This window comes from Montipora capricornis, chromosome 4, assembly GCF_036669925.1.
Source record: "Montipora capricornis isolate CH-2021 chromosome 4, ASM3666992v2, whole genome shotgun sequence".
Classification (NCBI taxonomy): domain Eukaryota; kingdom Metazoa; phylum Cnidaria; class Anthozoa; order Scleractinia; family Acroporidae; genus Montipora; species Montipora capricornis.
The window spans coordinates 17,830,358-17,837,982 of record NC_090886.1 but is presented as its reverse complement, the minus strand read 5'-3'; the positions used below and the strand labels follow the sequence as shown (position 1 = coordinate 17,837,982).

The 7,625-nt window shown below is 39.4% G+C and overlaps 1 pseudogene; it reads left to right on the top strand.

The window, feature by feature from the left end:
* The first annotated feature begins 510 nt into the window (after nt 1–510).
* LOC138046226 (uncharacterized) lies at nt 511–7,263 on the top strand (annotated as a pseudogene).
* The last annotated feature ends 362 nt before the right edge of the window (nt 7,264–7,625 follow it).

Sequence of the window (7,625 nt, the reverse complement as noted above, 5' to 3'; positions counted from 1 at the left end):
GGAGTTGTGTTTATGGGCGCTGGATCGCGACTCCATCCCCCTTCACAATCTCCGTCTTCATCTTCCGAGAATGATACATGAGATAGATCTTCTGTATTTACAGTAGAGACAGAAATGCCACTTTCACTGCGACTATCGTTTTCCCCTTCGTCTTGAAAGTCTGATTCATCAGAGTTTGAACCATCTACAGCCGCCATTACGCAAAGGAAATACAGACCGACATAACCAAAGGCAGACTTCTCACATAATTTGTATGAAACCCCTTCCCTGTGGCCCCACCAAAACTTCATCTGATTGGCTAATAGTGCTTGGCAGTCATTGAACAACAATAACAATGTTTTTGATTGGCTTATAGATGGTAAGTAAAACAGTGCAAATGTGCACTCTTCAGATTTGAGAGCTACCAAAAAGGAGTGCGAATTTGCACTCTTAGGCCTTAAATGGTTAAACGAAAAGTTGAGAGTGACGATCAGCCTGTTAACAAGATATTACACCTTGAAGAGGATCACAATGCTTGTGTCATCTCTACACAAACGAAAACATTGGAGAAAACGTCCAACTCCAAGCAAAGAAAATGCTAGCAAGAGCATAAGTTGTCCGAGCAATGATGATTCTTGTACCCATGAGGACAACTATTGTTTAGGTACGCACGGAAATCATTGGTCGTGTGTAAGGACAACATGTAACGCGTTTTAGCGCGAATCGATAACCATGAACTTCGAGTGTGACATTTTTGACGTCCCTACAATTAATTATGCAGTAATTTCCAATAAATACTTATTCTACTGTGTTGATATTCAACTTTGAAAAGGTTGTTACTGGTATTTTGTGCTATATTTAATGAATGCTTGGTGAGCCAAAAAGTTATAATTATTTGATCCAAATTTAATAAGAATTGCGGTCGTTTTGCTCCAAGCCATTTCGCCTACATAAGTTATTCTTACTTGCCTACAGGCTTGTTTCAAAAACTTAGTTTTACGAACTTATGCATTAGAGGTTTATGCATGGTTTAATTCAACGTGATACCATTACCTCCCTCCCCCAGGCACACCAGGCATTACATAGTTTTTGTAATGCTGTCACTCAACTCCTACCTTGTATTACTACTGTATGCTGAATTGTCTATGCATCCCGTGGAGCAAATTTATTCTGGTAAGAGAGGAATATGTGAATGTGTTTTCTGAGACGTATTTAAACTATTATTTACTTAATTAGGGGGACAAAAAAAGGAAAAGAACTTTATTTAAGTGTCTAGTCGTTCTAGTGCTGGAGCACTAATTGGGGACACAATCAAATCAAAGCAAATCAAAGCAAATTTTGGTTTTTTTGAGGAGAGGGGGAAACCGGAGCACCAGGAGAAAAACCTCTCAGTGCAGAGAGAACCAACAAACTCAACCCACATGACACCGAGTCTGGGGAATTGCACCCGGTCCACATTGGTGGGAGGCGAGTGCTGTCTCCTAAGTGCAGGCAAATCAACTTCAGTGTAGGCGAAACAACCGGATTCCAAATTTACAAAAAAAAAATGAGGATGTAAATTCTGGGAATTTGATAAGTGACCACTTTAAGCTACTTAATGTAGGGTGACAGCTTTACACGGGGCAATTTCACTGTACCCTGTAGATGTAAAAGCAACCATCAAGTACATTAGTGACTACCTATTGTTTAAGTAGATACCTGTATATTGTTAGAGCTGATAAAATGTTCTTTTATTGGTGAACAGACGACTGTGCTCCCAAGCGATCAGAAATTTATGCAGACCAAGTCTTCAATGACTTTGTAAGCTTGATGCAGCAGATATCAGCCGTTGAAGATCTTCATGAAGACAGCATGAAAGCTACTCATGAAATAAATCATAGTACTTTTACAGAAGAGATATCGGACTTAATTGAGGACACAGTTACCGACATGGCATGTAAACGTGGAGGAAGTGATACATGAAAATGGAGAAATTGGACATGAACATGAAATGTTGTTTGAACATGGTGCCCGAATTACAGTGGGAGAAAGTCTGCTTCTAACAATGGCGTTTATGATGCGACACAAACTGTCTATTGTCTATTGTAATAACTCCTGAATTGCAAGTATGTTCAACTTAGACAAAAATTAGAAACAGCATCGTGACTCTGACTTTTCGGAACCTAAGATCAGTTATAAATAACCTGTATAATATATAGATTTAGCCAAGCCTAAAAGCGGAGCTCCTGGCTTGTTTATTTTTACTGGCTGTAGGATTAGTGAAAATAAAAGGCTTTGGAACTGTCCGCCTTTTGGTTTTCCCGGATATTGCTTAATTATGTAACATTTTCCTCGCTGCCTAACTAGTGAATTCCACTGTTAATTTCACCTGAAAAACCGAGTGATCGCATGAATCACGAAGGGATGAGTGTGATATCAGTTTTCCAGGGCAATCTACTGTCGAATTCACCAGTTACGCAATTAATTTTTCTTGAATTGCAAGAGTTAAAAAAAAAAACAAGCAAATCCTCAGCAAGCGAACGGAAAAGGAAAGAAGCCATTTGAAAGTCGACTGTCAAATGCCAGCGAATAGGAATCACACTAAAAAGAAATCACAGACGTGCTATAGCTTGTGATGTGACAGATCGTCTTTGTCGGTTCAAGGTCAAACAAGGAGTTTTATTGATGTACTTTATTTATTCCACTTTATCTCTGAAAACGAGATCATTTACAATTCGATGTATTTCATTGAAATACGCCAGCTTGGCTTAGAACCAGAATCGGCTAGAAAGGACAAAAAAGATCTCCAACAAATTACCTGTACGTGCTCTAAACAAATTTCTGAAAACACAAGCTGGTCATATTTCTCCTTATACTTTTACGAGAACTCATTGCAATTACATGTTTAGAACATAAGTGCCAATGTGACCAGTATCATACTACTTTACAGCATAAATCTTTGATATTGGACGTCCATGTTCTTGTTTTATTACGTTATAAATTCACTGATGAACGATGACATTAGGCGCGACCCAATACAATTGAATGTCACTAAGCAGAACATCAATGCGGGCATTTGTTTGTCCCACTTAATCTCAATTGCCTAGCATATATCGTGTGAAGTTTGTGTGAACATGGGAAGACTATGCAACCACTAAAGGTTTCTTCGAAGCAAACTCTGCACTCTCATGTCCCAATGATTTTCTGCAGCCATGGGTATCTTTAAGAGCTTTGTTCATACATAAACCGCATTCGTCGCAGTGAAAGGAGTCGTCATGCTGTTCTCTACAAACGCCACATTTGTTGCAGTGAAAGAGATTCGTATCAAGAGAGCAAGACACTTCACAAGTGAGGCAAAGACACTCAATTGCTATAGCCTGACGGTGTCGATTTCTTTCTCCCACTTCTCCTATCTGCCGCTGTATCAAAGTCTTTCTTCGATTGTTGGCTGTTCTTCGTTTGGATGCATTTTATTCGCAGCAATGAGAGCAAGCTCTCTGGCATAACTTATATATCTGCTGGAGCATTCTCTGGGCATTGCTATTATTTCTTTTGTTTCGTGCTCGAATGAACGGTATTAAGGGAGTTATGGCCGAAGGTGTTATATGTTTTGTATGGTAGGTCTTAAAAAAGTAAGTTTGACACCTTAACTTAAACTCCAACTCGTGTATGTCTTCTAGTGTGAGAAGAAATAGTATGTTCTGTTGTTTCAATTCTTCTCCAAAAAGTTCACCAAAAGTCGCATGAAACATGTCTACCATTTGCTCAACGCCTGCTCATATCCTATTCCATGTTGGATCTGTTGATCAATTTAAGCAAAACCTAAAGAAGGTATCCACCATGTAAAAAGTTTTAGATTTTAACTTGTAAAGCTTAAACTGATGATTTTCCGTGTTTAAATAAAGTCTTACTACTACTACTACTACTACTACTACATTTACTAGTCCGCCTTGAGTTTCGTGATGAAGTTTTAAACATTTTTGATTGGCCGGGGACATGTTTTTTTGCAACATTTTGCAATCTTTTTATCCTTAGAGTTAAACTGATTGTACTTAAAGGGTATCTGATGACTGCAACTCCCATCCCAACAGACGACTCCTAATTCTCACGCACAAAATTTTTGGGCAATGAAATACGGTATACCCTTCTAGGGCTATAGTCATACACACGTTATACAGATGATCCATATCGATGAATAACAACAACCTACAATGTACACCAAGAGTCTTCCACTTTATACCAAGTTACATCATATAGGATGACGTACAAACTGTAATAAAAAAATTAATGGCGATGATATTACGTTATAACATAGAAAAATGTTGTTTAAAGTACTCAAAAAAACTATAGCTCTGATATGCCGTTCCAATGTTTCTGACTTAGCTGACTGATAAAGGTTCAGAACATCTTACTCCAAACGATATTGGAAATGAGCGTTTTCTTCCTTTTGGGCATGAAACTTGAGCCCATGTATGGTGTCCCTTACAAGTGTGTGATAACCTCTGATCGTTCGAGTCCAGTTGCTGATACTTAAAAGGCATCAAATACTTCTGATGACTTTTGGTTTCATTCCGACCGCTTGCACCTAATTGTCGTGTGTAAAACTTCTTTCTGATTTAAAAAACCCGTGCATTTCAATAATGATGCAGATTCTGTCGATATTGTCAGGATCCATGTCGAACTGTTCATTGGCTGACTGACACCGTAGCAGTGAAATTTAGACCGGTTGATGCAACAATAATTACGGTGTCTGAGCGACGTGTTCTACTACGTTATAAATTGCTCGATATCACACACAATGTGCTTTGCATTCGTATTCCAATTCTTCCAGTCTTTTGCAATCTCCTGTGATGTCTCTTCTAATCCTGTGGTTGCCCAAGGTTTATCAAGATCAGAGTTTATAGCAACTGGAAATCCAGTAGGCTGTGGCCGTGGAGTTAGCTTTATAGTCAACACAAGATCTTGCATTAACTTACAACGAAATGGCTTATCTGTCAACCCACCTTTGCATTCTATAAGCCAGTGGCATCAATCAGTACAAAGCACCATTAAGACGCAGATTTCTTCAAACAGAAGAACAACGGGTTTCAGAAGATTTATTAGGGAGTGAAATTTTTCTAACCTAGTAGATTGCATTTCAGCTTCCTTAACTTCTCCAGATTTGCATATCAGAGTCAACACAAGATCTTGCGTTGACTTACAAAGAAATGGCTTATCTGTCAACCCACCCTTGCATTCTAGCATCCAGTGGCATCAATCAGTACAAAGTACCATTAAGACACGGATTTCTTCAAACAAGAGCAAGGGGTTTCAGAAGATTTATTAGGGAAGGAAACTCTTCTAACCTAATATATTGCATTTTGGCTTGCTCAACTTCTCCAGATTTGCATATCATTGTCATGGCTAAGGATTCTAAGAACAATGAGAAACACCTTTCTGTTCGGATTACATCACGCCATGATCACTCACCAAAAATCAACACTCACAATGCCAGGAATTCATCCAACCTTGTCGATGTAAACATTGCCAAGAAAACATCTGATCTGGCACTGTGCTTAAAGTTTGCAATATCCGTGCTCTGAACAAAAAGGCATCTTCTGTGTGTGACCTGATTATATCGAAGAGGATCGACATATTAGCGGTGGTTAAAACCTGGCTTACTACTGACAATATCTCTGACCCAACGCTGGCTGATATCATCAACACCCTTCATCTACCTAGAGAAATGCGTGGTAGTGGTGTACGTTTCTTTTTGAGGAAAGGGCTAAATATTAAACAAAATGAAATCACTCTGTTTAATGCTTTTGAGTACATGGATATATCTATTTCTACTCCTACATCGTCAATGCACTTTGTTACCGTATATCGACCTCCGCCCTCAAAGAAAAACAAACTCTCTCTCCGCATGTTCTACGATGACTTTTCTATTCTACTCGAGTATCTTGCGGCTTTGCCTTGCAACCTGATAATTACAACAGACTTTAATTTTCAAGTTGATAATCACGAGAATGCTGATGCTTTGAAGTTTTTGGACATTTTGGAAGCAGCTGGGTTTGAGCAAAAGGTTGTGGGCCCAACCCATAAACGTGGACACACCCTTGACTTAGTTCTAGTGTCCTTCCAGAAATTTTTTGTTTTCCTAACAAGATCTTGGATCATAGTGCCATAGTGTGCTCCGCTGATATACCTAAGCCCTGTGTGACAACAAGAACGTTTCAAAGCAGAAAATTGTGCAAGATTGATTTGGATTTTGGAACAAGGATTTAAAAGATTCTGCATTATATAATTCTGATGTAAACACATGCTTAGATCCTAATGTATGGACTTATCAATATAACAAGCCTCTAAGCGATCTCGTTGAATTACATGCTCCTGTTTGCACTCATACTGTGACACTATGTCCTTACTCGCCATGGTATGATGACATGTTGAGGTCTCTGAAGAGAGCTAAGTGCCAGGCGGAACGCAAATATGTCAAGTCTGGCTTAGAGGTCCATCGCCAGATATTTGAAGATCAGTGCCGCATTTACAGTGATGCGTTAAATTCTGCAAAGCAAGAATACTACTAGAATCAAATTTCAGGATCTAATCAGAGGCAGCTCTTTAGACTGATTGATGGCCTTTTCAAGGTCAAGTCAGCCCCGCTCTTACCAACATGTTACTCGCCTCAGGGATTGTCTGAAAAATTTGCCACCTTCTTCTCCGAAAAAATAGTGAATCTGAAAGACAGTTTGCACTCGTCAGTCTTGGCGATGATGGATTTGTCAGTAACGCCTAGTCAACCATTATGTCAGACAACATTCTGTGACTTCTCTGCGGTGTCTGTACGTTATGTCAGCAAGCTCTTAGTAAAGTCCAATACCAAGTCGTGTATATTAGACCCTAGCCTCAGCTATTGTCAGTGTTTCTCTGCTATCTGGTGTATTTCCATCATCCCTTAAAAAAGGTGTAATTCGCCCTTCGATCAAGAAGCTGTCCCTTGACCGTGAGGCATTTCCGAGTTATCTCCCTATCACAAATGTTGCATTTCTATCGAAGATGCTCGAACATGTGGCCACTACGCAAACACTGAACTATCTTATACCCAATGGGCTTTTAGCCAAGTTTCAGTCTGCGTATCAATGTTTCCACAGCACAGAAACTATTACGAAATTATTTAACTTCATCCTTGTTGCTATTGACAACCACCTGGATGTTGTACTTGTTCTGCTAGATTTATCAGCGGCGTTTGACACCAGTGAACATTCTGTTTTACTTAGTCGTTTGGAACACTGTAATGGATTTGATGGGAAGGTGTTAACTTAATTAATAAACTGGTTTAGATCATACCTAATTGGTAGATGCCAGCAAGTACTAATTGCAGATGTCAGATCAGCCGATTTTTTGTTTTCTTTGTTCTTCGCCCCTCTGGAGAATGTGGTACAAGCCCATGGTTTCAATATAATGACTTACGCAGATGATACACAGTTATATGTGTCCTTGGGCTCATCCCATGATCGTCCTGTCGTTCTATCTAAGTTTGAAGCTTGTGTGAAGGACATTCTCATCTGGTGCACCTCTAATGGTTTGGCATGCAACCCCGACAAGACGGAAGTAATTCATCTATGCTCTTGTTTCCGTAGCATTACTCTTCCTGGTATTGATGTTGGTGGTTATACTATATCGCC